We start from the raw sequence: 14,663 nt of genomic DNA, 5'->3' as shown, positions 1-14,663 counted from the left end.
GTATTACTCAGCCATTAAAAAGAATACATTTGAATCAGTTCTAATGAGGTGGATGAAACTGGAGCCTATTATACAGAGTGAAGTAAGCCAGAAGGAAAAACATAAATACAGTATACTAACGCATATATATGGAATTTAGAAAGATGGTAACAATAACCCGGTGTACGAGACAGCAAAAGAGACACTGATGTATAGAACAGTCTTATGGACTCTGTGGGAGAGGGAGAGGGTGGGAAGATTTGGGAGAATGGCAATGAAACATGTAAAATATCATGTAGGAAACGAGTTGCCAGTCCAGGTTCGATGCACGATGCTGGATGCTTGGGGCTGGTGCACTGGGATGGCCCAGAGGGATGGTATGGGGAGGGAGGAGGGAGGAGGGTTCGGGATGGGGAACACATGTATACCTGTGGCGGATTCATTTTGATATTTGGCAAAACTAATACAATTATGTAAAGTTTAAAAATAAAATAAAATTAGAAAAAAAAATTATTCTTTTGCTTGCTCCTGGTGAAACTCTGTCATTTCATGGAAATAAAAACTGAGGTTCAGGAAAGAATTGAGATTTTTTTCAGAGTCACATGAAATAAGAGGAAGAGAAGATGCTAGAACACAGTGATCCTTCTGCTGTACAGCATTGTCTAAGGATGCAGCCATTTGTGATGTTTGCTGTTTTTATTGGCGGTTTTAAGTGCAACCAATTCAGAAAACTAAGATCATGGCATCTGGTCCCATCACTTCATGGGAAATAGATGGGGAAACAGTGGAAACAGTGTCAGACTTTTTTGGGGGGAGCTCCAAAATCACTGCAGATGGTGATTACAGCCATGAAATTAAAAGACGCTTACTCCTTGGTAGGAAAGTTATGACCAACCTAGATAGCATATTCAAAAGCAGAGACATTATTTTGTCAACAAAGGTCTGTCTAGTCAAGGCTATGGTTTTTCCAGTGGTCATGTATGGATGTGAGAGTTGAACTGTGAAGAAAGCTGAGCACTGAAGAATTGATGCTTTTGAACTGTGGTGTTGGAGAAGACTCTTGAGAGTCTGTTGGATTGCAAGGAGATCCAACCAGTCCATCCTAATGGAGATCAGTCCTGGGTGTTCATTGGAAGGACTGATGCTGAAGCTGAAACTCCAATACTTTGGCCACTTGATGGGAAGAGCTGACTCATTGGAAAAGACTCTGATGCTGGGAGGGATTGGGGGCAGGAGGAGAAGGGGACGACAGAGGATGAGATATTTGGAGGCATCACCGACTCGATGGACATGAGTTTGGGTAAACTCCAGGAGTTGGTGATGGACAGGGAAGCCTGGCATGCTTCGATTCATGGGGTCGCAAAGAGTCGGACATGACTGAGTGTCTGAACTGAACTGAAGTGTAACAAAGAGGGCCAAAAGGATGATATACCTATCTTTGTAGATGCAGACATAACTTACATATAGCTAACCCCTTGAGATACTACAGATCTTAGATATGTGTGTGTGTGCGTGCGTGCTAAGTCGCTTCATTTGTGTCCAACTCTTTGAAACCCCATAAACTGTAGTCTACCAGGCTCCTCTGTCCATGGGATCCTCCAGGCAAGAATACTGGAGTACTTTGCCACATCCTCCTTATAAGCCTTTCAATGGAGATGTGTTGCCACCACAGGAGAGTGACTGACTTCCCAATTGCTACACAAATGCCTGCACAAATTTTCTAATCATGTACAGCTCTGCATAATCTAATAGGTTAAACATGCTTCTTGTAAATGAAAGACTCTTCTTCAGAATTGTTACTCTTATTGGAGCTACGTATTTTCCTGTCAATTGTTCGAACAACTACTTTTAAACTTTTATTTGAAATAGATTAGAAAATCCAGAGGGAGAAAATACTACTGGTTATGTATAGAACTGACTTTTGAATTGGCATATTTAGTATGTTTGTTAAAGTTCCACCCCATTCATTAACATGGATTATTAAAATGTGGTGTATTTTTACTTTGTTGAAAACTTCCTCCTCACCTTAAATTGAAAAATCCACACTTTGACATGTTCCCAGTAATTTTACAAAATTCATAACATGCAATGGTTTTGATTTGTAAGTTCTCCCTGGACAGGCAAAGAGAGATGAGCATATTCTATTGAGTACAGCAAAACATATTGAAAAGACTTAAGCCTGTTCTCTATTACTGCTAAGACAATTACCAAAATTAGCCTCACTGAATTTACTTCCAAATGCATTATACTATTTATTTGACTGATGGCATCACTAGCTGCATCATCACCCAAGCAACAAATGCTGCTGTCTTCTTCAGGTACTCATCTCCCAAATTCAAACTAAATCTGTTTAATCTTCCTAATATATCTTGGCCCCACTGTTTCCTCTTATTTTTCACAGAGTCCTCTAATTGGTGTCACTGGATAGTATCTCCCTGGATGAGAAATGAGGATGGATAGCTCAGAGAGGCATAGAAGGCAACGCCAACCCACTCCAGTACCCTTGCCTGGAAAATCCCATGGACAGAGGAGCCTGGTAGGCTGCAGTCCATGAGGTTATGAAGAGTCGGACACGACTGAGTGACTTCACTTTCACTCTTCACTTTCATGCATTGGAGAAGGAAATGGCAACCCACTCCAGTGTTCTTGCCTGGCGAATCCCAGGTACGGTGGAGCCTGGTGGGCTGCCATCTACAGGGTCGCACAGAGTCAGACACAACTGAAGTGATTTAGCAGCAGCAGCTCAGAGAGGAATTTCTAGAGAAAGAACCAGATTTTTATGAAAGAACGTAAGTACCATAGCAAGAGGCATTGGCTTCCTTGGGTATGCCCTAGGAACACTGCTGATGCCCAGATGCCCAGCTTTTCCTTCTACCTCCCACCCTGCAGCAGCCCTCCTGGTTTTCTCAGCCTGCACATAGTCTGAAGGGGCTCTAGTGCTTTAGCTTGCATATGAGAAACTTCAGAATTGGTACAGTGCTGGTTGTGCAGAAGCCTGAAGTCATGCAATAAGGTTACAGTGTGTAAAATTTCATAAAAGATTAGGACTAAGGAGATCATAAATCTGGACTCTTCTCCCCAAAATATCAAGTGGGACCAACTGTACCTCAATGAACACCAGTCCAGGGACCAAAGCCAAAGGACTCCATGAGGCTCTGGACAAATCTCTCCTACCAAGAAGTCACATTACATCCTTTCAAATACCCAGAAAAAAAAGTTATATTACGTTGGAAAGGAGCATGGGGAAGAAAGGGAAAATCTGAAAGACTGAGTATTTCCCTGAAAGACTGAATAACTTAAAACAGACAAGACCATAAGGGAATGAAATTAACTGGCAAGTTAAGTTCTTCTCCATAACCCAGTCCCTGGTCCACTACTCAGCAGGATAGAAGTTTATGAGGAAGGTTAGATTTGTTATGGAATATAAGCTTTAACTTCTTTCTGAATAGTAAGTAAATCTGTATCCTCTATAAGATAATCCATGCTATTGACTCTAATCTGAACCCTGCAAACTCTTACCCACCTATCCAGACTCAGTTAAGGTCACCTCTTCTTATGAGGTTGTAGTCTTAAAAATATCACCAGGTAGGATAAATTCCTTTCTATGCATATTCTGCAACACTCTGCATGTACCTCTCTATGAAAATAATTTTCAAATTCTATCACTGCTCTTTAAATGTCTGTATCACCTGCTGTAACATAAGACTCTTTAGGGAATGGTCAATGTCTTGTCAATCCACACTGCTCTGCTGCTGCTGCTGCTGCTGCTGCTGCTGCTGCTGCTAAGTCACTTCAGTCGTGTCCGACTCTGTGTAACCCCATAGATGGCAGCCCACCAGGCTCCCCCGTCCCTGGGATTCTCCAGGCAAAAACACTGGAGTGGGTTGCCATTTCCTTCTCCTACAATATAAATTAAATATCTTGGTACACTGCAGGATCTCAATATTTGATGAAGAATTGATGAGCAATTCCAAACTCTTATCTATCAAATTCCATAATGCTCCCAATTCTTGTGGGTTTTTGTAAGTTTTGTTTCTGACGATGATTCTTGGATAGAAAATTAGTGGGAAGGAAAAGCCAGGCAAGTGGAAGAAAGAAGAGAAAGACAAAAACTATCTGGATTACTATAAATTAAAGGGAAGGTTGACTATCCTATAGTGTCACAGACAACAAATCTGAAAGATGCCTGATCATATTTCACCAACAAATACATTTTAGAAATAAATGCATTGGTCCAAGTTTTTAACAAATTCTTGAAGTGACTGCCTTCTGACTCCTCAACATACATTGTTAAAGTTTTTCTTATCAAAACTTACAGGCCAGATTTTCAACTTGACTTCAGTCAAGGTAAATTTAACAGAGACCAAGCATAAAATTCCATCTGGAACACATGGAAATAATCTTCAGTTCAATAGATCTAAAGGCTCAGTTGTTGATAAGCATACACGTTAAAGCCTTTTTAAAGGAGTTCTTTCTTAGGTCCTTAAAACGAATATCTCCTTTAAACGTTTTTGGAATCACAAAAATGTTATTTTCTCAGAATATGAATATACCTTGTATTGTATCTCGATAATCATGCTGTGGGGTAAAATCCCTTGGCAATAATGAGTGACGTAACTGTACTGGACCACATTAGAAACTTCCGAGATGTCTTGGGTAGAAGGGAGAGAAGACAGAATATTCACTAAGCTCAAAAGTTTCATACTTCTTTGTTCATCTGGAAACTAAATCTGTGCTTCTTTCTACATTGCTGATGGTAAAGAAAACATGTGGGTCTGTCCTATGGCTGGACTGTCAACAAAATGAGTCAGATTTGGGGATAGAAGGATAAAATGTGTGACTAATATCATACCCTTCTTGAGAAGTTATCTTTACTTGACAACTGCAATATCAGGGTGAACATTAACACAACATATGAGGCCAGATCTAAAGAAGGATAAAGGGAAATTGTTTTTTCTCTCCTGAGTAACAGCTATGGACTTTTAAGAATACCAAGGACTGATCTAAAGAAAGATCTCTTCTTGAATATCTTCTCACTTTAAAAAAATAAAAATAAAAAACTACATGCATCTCTTTCAATTCTGGTTTCCTCGGTGTGTATGCCCAGCAGTGCGATTGCTGGGTCATAAGGCAGTTCTATTTCCAGTTTTTTTAAGGAATCTCCACACTGTTCTCCATAGTGGCTGTACTAGTTTGCATTCCCACCAACAGTGTAAGAGGGTTCCCTTTTCTCCACACCCTCTCCGGCATTTATTGCTTGTAGACTTTTAGATTGCAGCCATTCTGACTGGCGTGAAATGGTACCTCATTGTGGTAAAAAAGCTGTGGTACATATACACAATGAAGTATTACTCAGCCATTAAAAAGAATACATTTGAATCAGTTCTAATGAGGTGGATGAAACTGGAGCCTATTATACAGAGTGAAGTAAGCCAGAAAGAAAAACACCAATATAGTATACTAACACATATATATGGAATTTAGAAAGATGGTAATGATAACCCTGTATGCGAGATAGCAAAAGAAACATAGATGTATAGAACAGTATTTTGGACTCTGTGGGAGAGGGAGAGGGTGGGATGATTTGGGAGAATGGCACTGAAACATGTATAATATCATATAAGAAATGAATCGCCAGTCCAGGTTTGATGCAGGATACAGGATGCTTGGGGCTAGTGCACTGGGATGACTCAGAGGGATGGTATGGGGAAGGAAGTGGGAGGGGGGTTCAGGATGGGGAACACATGTACATCCATGGTGGATTCATGGTGATGTATGGTAAAACCAATACAATATTGTAATTAGCCTCCAATTAAAATAAATAAATTTAAATTAAAAAAAAGCTACATGTATTTTTTGATTAATGAGATTTTTATTAAAATGAAAAATCTTAAGTAGCATTTTTATATATATGACTGCCAAGAAAATAGTCACTGTAATACTTGGGGATATTCAGTAATGAACTTCCTTCCACCCACAGAATGTGCAATACTTGACTCGCCTATATCCACCCTCCAGCTCCCCTGCACATACACTGTCCTGAGCATTCAGAGTGTATGAGAGCCAGAGGCAAAAGAAAAACTAGACCTAATTTTGTTAGAAGTCTTCCCCATAACCCCTAGTATCCCCAGGCAGATGTTGGGGGCTCCACAATCATACCGCAAGCTTAGTTCTTTATCTCCTAGGATCCCTGGCACCACCATCCACAGATAATGACCAGGGAAACTTTCAACTGAGTGAATGAGGTGTTGAATTTAATTAAAAATGCCCAAGTAGCCCTTTGAAACAAAAGGAGTATAGGATGGGACCCCATGTCCTGAAGACAGATTATCAAGAACTGCTTAATCTCTCCTTCCTTGTGACCTTCTCTCTCCACCCTGGTCCTCCTAGCCAGCAGCAGGACCAGAAAGATACTCTCTACTGACTCGGGTGTCACAAATGCCTACCTGAGATCCCATCCTGTATCTCTCCTCTTTCTGTATCTTGTCAGTGCATGAATTACCTTTTACAGGAATAAGCCAGGGAGGCCTTTGAGACATTTAAAGGAAAACATGTCAGAAACTGGGAGACAAGCGCTTGGTTGTCATGCTGGGGCTTCCTAGCTCCATGGACTCATCATAATCTGGGCAGGTCTAGAAGGGTGTCCAAGTTGTGAGGTCTGTTAAAAGAGACTTGGAAACCACAAAGCTACCACCCTAGTGCAATTTTGGTTTTCGATCCTGTATTTAGCTCTACAATTGCCTGCTTCCACATCACATTTCAGTCACAGGGTGAAGAAATGATGAATGGGGACCTTTGTGGGGAAGGCGTTCCGGGCCTGGCACAGTCTCAGTGGTTGATGAGGTAAAGGACTTGTGGTCTGGTGTCTGTGCCATAAAGTGGAAAGAATGTGAAGTCAATGACTCTCTGTAGGTAGATCGCCAGGGAGGACCTGGTGGGTAAGACTTCACAACTGCTCCCTCCTTCCTGCCCCAACAGTACCTTTTCATTTCTCATCATGCATCAGGTCACATATGCTTCTTACCTAAATAAACATGGCTATGTCCTCAAATAATTGGTCATTTCTTTAGAGGACATCACTTGTTTCCTTTTGCTTTTCTTTGTGGGGTCTTCCAGATCATAGGCACTAACCATGTTGAGTTAAATGTTTACTGAAAACAAAATATTAATATGGTAAACAAACAAAACTTGTATAGATCTCATTTTGCAGTTCTCACTGAGCATATTATAGACTTGAAAAATCTTTACCAACTAATACTTTAGAAAAGGGTCTGTATTGTATGCCCAGTAGAATTCCTCATTGGGCCTTTAAACATCTCCAAGTCTTTATACAGGATCCTCCTCTTATTTGGATCTTGTTTCCTCTGTAGGAGGACGTCTCACTCATTTGAAAGGCATAACTTCAATGTCAACTTCCCAGAGAAATTTTCCTCGACCCACCCAGAATTTTCCATCCCTGATGAGTCCTTCTCACATACTATTTTTAATTGTGACTTATATGTCTGTGTGCCCCTCCTAGAACTATAAACCTCTAAAAGTTTTATAACTAAAACCTCTAAGACAGAGTCTGTCTTTTAAACAGTCATTCTGTTATATTTAGTTTATGATGTTTGTTCTATAAATGAATTAAATACTAATTTAATTTTTTATTGTACAAATGAGAAGGACTATCAGCCACAAATAAATCATAAAGTAGGTAATCCAAAAATTATGTGTGTTGATTTTCTTATTAACTCTCACTTGAAGACACAACTTTACCTTCTAGGTAATGTTTGTCAAGGGATAACATCAAGCTTAAGTTTGCTAAGTGCCTTCTGGTCTGAGGTAAAGCATCCAGATTGATGGAAGAGTTTCTAAGAGTCACATTTTTTGCCACATGGAAACACAAAGTGAACACATTCATTACCCTGATTTAATGGTTACTAAATTTAATTAATATAAACTCTCAATTTCATGCTTCTCCCTAAATCACAATGAATGAAATCATACCATAAGCTGTCCCAGGCTGCTTCCCAGTTCAAGGAAAGAGAGGGTTGTTACAAGCATGCAGCACCACTGACAACTTAGGTGAAGAAAAGAAATACCTCGATGTCTGTAAATGAATATTTGGCACTATTACATATGTTTATGATAGATAATTTTTAATGCCATCTATAAAAGTTTAAGGAAATAGGGCAGAAGACAAACCTCGAACAAATAGACAACTTGGATAACTGAAAAGTATGATGAAGTTTTTAAGAATCCATAGACCTGGCAGAGTAAAAAGGCATCTTGACATTATGAGAGGAAAAGGATGCTGGAAACTCAGTATTTTTTTCTTGTGTTTTGACATTCTCTATGAAGTAGGGAAGGCAGGAGACAAAGAGGCTGGAATTTTAAAAAGAACATTATAGAAAATGAAGAAAGAAGCTGATCTGAGCTTTATGTGTAATCAAGGATGTGAAGCCACATTTCCCAGTAGGTCATTGTCAGACTATATTTCTATCAAAGAGGAAATGTGTGTCTGCTGAAATAATACACAAGGGCCATGTAGATAGATATTCAGGACAACTTGCTACTAAAAAACAACCCCGTGCCATGTGTCACTTGGCACTAACTCTGTCAATCTTCAACGTGCTAAAAAGCAAAACCCTCTGAGGAGAGAGTTGGCTCAGCAAAATAGCTGGTGCTTCAGAAAGACATAAAAAGTCTAGAAAATATTCCCATTAAGAGCTGCATCTCACCAACATGGCTATTTTTAAAAATAAGAGGAAGGGCAAAGGACGTAGGGCATGTTTCCAAAGACAGAATGCTGCTTTAGTTATCTGACATTACAGAGCTTAAACTTGATTTATTAAGAGGATTATTCTTTCTGGAAGCCAGGGCCTGAACTCTTTTTTTGTCTCTGGTATGTGCCCTTTTATTATGGAAGCTCATTTATTTGAAGCAATAAATTATTCTATTTTATGAAAGGTAATTAAGCACAAATAATTAGACTTTTTACAAGAGCAAAGAGGAACAGAAGTGGCAAGGGAAATTCATATTCTCTCTCCCTATTGTACTTTCTTTCGTATATATTTGTTTATGTTCCTGGAATCACAAACCCCAGTCTCCAAATCTCTGGGTCAGTTCTGGTCTCTCTCTTTTTCCTTTTCCTTCCTATCAACAAAAGCAATACAAATGCCTATTAATTTCATTTTCTTAATGTCTCATTAAGACATGCCCTCCCTTTTTTTCCCCAACACATCACTTTAAATACTGCCCATTATTAAGGCTTGCCTTTATAACGTGGGAGACAAAGTTACTCCTAGAATAAAGGATTACATATTTGGGGACTATAAATAATTCTGGACATCAACTCTAAGAAAAAATATTGAACAACACCAGCAGAAAACCTGCAGACAATATTAAAACCCTAGCTGTGCGTACACAGTGACAGGAAGTGGTAGACCTTAAAGGCGTGGCCGTGTGAAGTATCTTCAGCGTTCAGCAAATAGTGGTGCATGTGTGCGTGCTCAGTTGTGTCTGACTCTTTGTGACCCTATGGACTGTAGCCTGCCAGGCTTCTCTGTTCATGGGATTCTCTAGGCAAGAACACTGGAATGGGTTGTCATTTCCTTCTCCAAGGGATCTTTCTGACCCAGGGATCAAACCCCTGTTTCCAGCATCTCCAGCATTGCAGGCAGATTCTTTACTGCTGAGCCACTGGGGAAGTCTAGTGAATAGCAGCTGAGCCCTATAAAGCTTGACAAGATGGAAAATTATGAAAAAGAGTGACTGCAATCTTACTACATTGCAAATGCCCATAGGCCCCTATCCAAGGAAATACTTAGAGTAGCTGTCCATAGGGTTGGTTTGGACAGAAAGGTAAGTAGAGAAATAAAGAAGGTAAGTTCTGAAATACTAGAGAGCTGGTAAGGGCAAAATCAACTAAAGATATTTGAGAAGATTAAAGGAAAACACTCAAAGCAATGCCCTTGTGATGGTTGAATTCACCAAGGTTGGTAGTTGATGAAAGTAAGGGCAGTGATAAATTGACAAACAAGAAGCTGAAACCATCAGGAAAGGTACCAGAATGGCAAGAGGGAGACCAGTAGATGGCACTGGTAAAAATGTGACAGGATGTGGGGATCAAGTAAGTGACTGTACAAGGACTGTTTGTTTCCTTTGTCTTATTTTGGTTAAATATTATCATTGCTGCCAGATTAGCAGTGGATACATTAGAAATAACTGAAAAGTCAGTGGCTTGTTTTTACGTCTTGCAAAACTTACCACATGAATCTTTAATAAAACTTCCATGAAAATTGAAGATTAAATACTATAAGTTTATATTGTTCACTGAAAGATTCCACTAAAGTTATTTGGGTTTCCTTTCATATGATGAGAAATGCATATCCTTTCCCTATTATCACCTCTGCTTCCAAGAAGAAAAATAGCACTGTGCAGCATAAACCAAGGTAACGTGACTTAATTCTGAGAATTTCACAAACATTGATATAGAGCAATGACTAATGACCTGATATACTGTTTAACCAGATTTGGGAATGTGCTGATCTGGCAAATTAATCTCTATTCTATTGCCTGCACCTGTGAGGCTATATACATTGCAATAAACACTAAACAGCAATCTAATGCTATTTCTTCCACCCAGGAAAACAAAACCTTGGACCACATCCTCACATCTATATCCACATCCGTTTTGAGTTACAAGCAGGAAATCTCAAGCCATGAGCTACGTTTCCTATTTAGCTTTCTTCAGCACTACAGTCCTAGCTTTGGGATTCTTGCAGAAAGCATTACTTTGGGAAGTTATTTTTCATTTCTCTTGCATGTCTGATGTCCTTCAATTCTATGACCCTGGTTGCTGGTAGCAACAAGAACCATTCAATACAGATCTGTCCAAATGTATGAAACAGTGAACCAAATTTAGCAGCCAAGTAAAACAGCCCACTGATTCACATTTTCCCCACAATTTCCATGGAACTCAGGCACAGTGCCAGAAAAACTGGGACAATGGTGGCCTTGGAAAGGCTGACTCAAGGTCAACAGACCTGATATAACAGTTTGGTTGTGCTTGAGTACAACATAGCAACAACAGTAAGGCACTAGATTCATTTGACATTCCGCTCTGCCCAGCCCAAAAGCAGAAATGATAAAACTGGGATAATAAGAAGACACATATGCATAGTATTTTGAAATATACAAAGTTCTTATACAGCTAATACAAGAAAGAAATATCTCCCTAATAATTCTACAAAGATGAACAAGTATGCCACTTTTCTTTATCATAATAGAAACCTCAGATTAAAGATACAAAATTATTTGTCCAAAATCATGCAGCTAGAAAGGGAATGACCAGGACAATTATCCAAATTTCCTGACTGATCATCTACAATTATTTGGTAAATCAAGACAATTCTGCCATAGCCAAGCCAAACTAAATCAATACTACAAATTTGAAAACTTACTAAAAGGATAGACTTAGTATTTCCCAAAGTATGATCTACTAATTCTACCAGAAAAGTTAGCATGTGTTTTATGCTAATAACTTGTTGCTACTGCTGCTAAGTCACTTCAGTCATGTCCGACTCTGTCCGACCCCATAGATGGCAGTCCACCAGGCTCCCCCGTCCCTGGGATTCTCCAGGCAAGAACACTGGAGTGGGTTGCCATTTCCTTTTCCAATGCATGAAAGTGAAAAGTGAAAGTGAAGTTGCTCAGTCGTGTCCGACTCCCAGCGACCCCATAGACTGCAGCCTACCAGGCTCCTCCATCCATGGGATTCTCCAGGCAAGAGTACTGGAGTGGGGTGCCATTGCCTTCTCCAATAACTTGTTAGGCATATCTAAGCATTTTATATGAATTGGCTCACTTAATTGTCATAATACTTCTAGGAGCTGTTCATCTTACAGACAGGAAAACTGAGGCTTATTATCATGCTCATTTTCCAGATGATAAAAGTTATTCTTAAAGACATTAAGTAACTTGCCCAAAGTTACAAAGCTACACACACACAGGGGTTTAAAACTGACTTGAACCTTAAGTCCAAAGTCTATGAAACATAAAGAAACTCCTCAGAATGATACAGTGTTCAATATTTTGCTTATAATTCCCAGTGAGAAAGAACCACTAATCCCATCCAAGACTTTAAGAGCAGGGATTTAAGTGGAAATTTCTCTTGGGCCACAAAGTAAGTAAGAAAAAGAGAGAGCTAAATCCATGAAGATACATCAACTTAGATGAAAACTCAAAAACAAGTTGTAAATCTAACTTATTACAACTCAAGGGAAAGACAAGTAAATGCATCCTGAAAGGCAAAATCAAAATGAAAACAACAAAACCAAGTATAATTGTAAACCATCTCTTTTAGTGTACCATCTTAGACTCTGAAAATCGTGTTGACCTTTAGCTGATCAGAGAATGGAATCCACATTGTGTATCAGTGTTTACACAGAGCACAAGTAGTATGTTTACAAATGAAATCCAAACATACCCCAAGAACCGGACAAACATAATCGAGGACCATACAACTGTTAACTTCTTTTATGTGAAATGGACAATTGAGACTATTACCCAGATGGCTCAAGGAAGGAAGAGGGGGATGTGTATTCTACCTCAGATGGGAAAAGCTTTGGGATGATCCCATATTCAGCTGTGCCACTGTGCTAGCTGTTGGCTGGAAACAGTATTCTCACACCCAGCCCCTCCCATGTTGTCATAGATCAGTGAGCACAGACACCCAACAAGGCCAGAAGCTACCATATATCAAAGACAAGGCCAAATGACCGAATAAGAATCTTTTTAGCTTGGAAACACCACATATTAGAGAAGATAAAGAAACAGATGAGCTGCATCATGAGGACCTTGAAATGGAAACTTACTAGAATTGATAGCTCTGTGGTTACAAAGTACTCTTCAAATCTGAAAAGAGAACAGCTGTGACATGTTGGTAAGAACACTGGCCTTGGGGCTGGAAAACCTGGACATTCTCTCAGTGTCTGACTGGACAAACCAGGGAACCTCAGCTTTCCTTCTCACAGGATTGGCATGATGAAGTGAGGATGTGTGTATGAATGAACTTCATCAATTTTTGAGGATGATGCAAGGATGAGAGGTGATTGATTTTCTTCATTTCTGTTGTCATTTTCACCATGTGAAAACAAAGAGAGCCCAGTTCAGGAAGCTGAATGCAGGGGTATGTTCTGCATATGCTGACTCTGTCACTGATACGCTGCATGACTTGAAGAAATTGCTCTGATTTTTCCAACACTGATTTTTTCCCATGTGTTTGAATGTCAGAAATAATGATGTTGGCTTCTTATAAAGAAAGAAAAAGAAAGAAAGAAAGTGAAGTCGCTCAGTCGTGTCTGACTCTTTGTGACCCCATGGACTGTAGCCTATCAGGCTCCTCCGTCCATGGGATTTTCCAGGCAAGAGTGCTGGAGTGGATTGCCATTTCCTTCTCCAGGGGATCTTCCCGGCCCAGGAATCAAACCTGGGTCTCCTGCATTGCAGGCAGACGCTTTACCGACTGAGCCACCAGGGAAGCCACTGGCTTCTTATAAAGCCAGTCAATAAACCAGTCAATAAAGAGACAGATAAAACAAACAAGTTATTAAAAAAATTTTTTTAAACCATAAGAAGGCATAACACTGATATAACTTCAACCCTATGATTTTTCCAGTTATTGAAAACTAAAAGCTATTGAGATCCCAGTTACTACACCATGGAGCCAACTCCTACCTCTCTCACACAGTCACATTCCTTCATTTCCTTCTACCTCCTGAATCTCATCTGTGTGCGATGTCAGTCACTCAGTCGTGTCTGACTCTTTGTGACACCATGGACTGTAGCCCACCAGGCTCCTTTCATGGAATTCTCCAGCCAAGAATACTGAAATGGATTGCCATGCCCTTCTCCAGGGGATCTTCCCAACTCAAGGAACCCGAGTCTCCCTCATTGCAGGCAGATTCTTTACCACCTAAGCCACCAGGGAAGCCCTGTATCACATCTAGAAAGTCTCATTTGAAGGCCCAATTATGATTGCCTCTAGTTTTCCCACAAATCACCAGATCATCTTTGGGAGCTGGTGTTATCATAGGAATTCAAAACAAGAAGCTGCAAATATTCTAACCATTGGCCTTATCAAACAATTCCTGCTCCAAGTGTTGTTTCAAGCAACAACTTCCACTCCCTTATTCCCCACCCCCCAGGGATAAAGGCATGCATGGGTCTGGAATGTATTAAAGAAAGTCAGAGATCTTAAAAATTTCAAGAACAAAAAGAAACCTCTACATATGCTCTCTTAAGTCTACACAGCCCATATTTGATTTATGCAAGCTCAAAAGCATTTGGAAAAATACTTTTAGGTCACATTATTAAACTTCATGGCTAGTATGGATGTTGCCACAGTTCAAGGAAAAATGAGAAGCCTAGTGTGGTAAAAAATAAAAGAGAAAGTTTTACTGTTATAGTAATAGTAATTTTATGACATAAAACAATTTACTAAAGAATTCATGTCTTAAATGAATAAATTACTTGCTTTTACACTACATTTGTACAGCACTTGAAAAATTTCAAAATTACTTCCTTGATTCTTACAGTAAACCTGTTGCATAAATAGAGTAAATATTAGTAGTAGCCCCCATTCCAGGGAAAGGGAAATGGCCTCAAAGAAATTAAAGACCTTTTCAGGGATCTGTGGA

General features: G+C 39.6%; 1 protein-coding gene and 1 non-coding gene across 3 annotated transcripts in view; both read right to left on the bottom strand.

Annotated features, from left to right (window-relative positions):
• The window catches only part of P3H2 (prolyl 3-hydroxylase 2), a 179,396-nt gene that overhangs the window by 145,327 nt on the left and 19,406 nt on the right, over positions 1–14,663 (bottom strand). The window lies entirely within an intron of this gene.
• On the bottom strand, positions 13,433–13,504 carry TRNAC-GCA. The gene has a single exon. It is a non-coding gene; the product is annotated as a tRNA-Cys (tRNA).

Source organism: Bos indicus x Bos taurus, chromosome 1 (genome assembly GCF_003369695.1).
Source record: "Bos indicus x Bos taurus breed Angus x Brahman F1 hybrid chromosome 1, Bos_hybrid_MaternalHap_v2.0, whole genome shotgun sequence".
Classification (NCBI taxonomy): Eukaryota; Metazoa; Chordata; class Mammalia; order Artiodactyla; family Bovidae; genus Bos; species Bos indicus x Bos taurus.
This window is presented reverse-complemented; position numbering and strand designations above follow the sequence as displayed.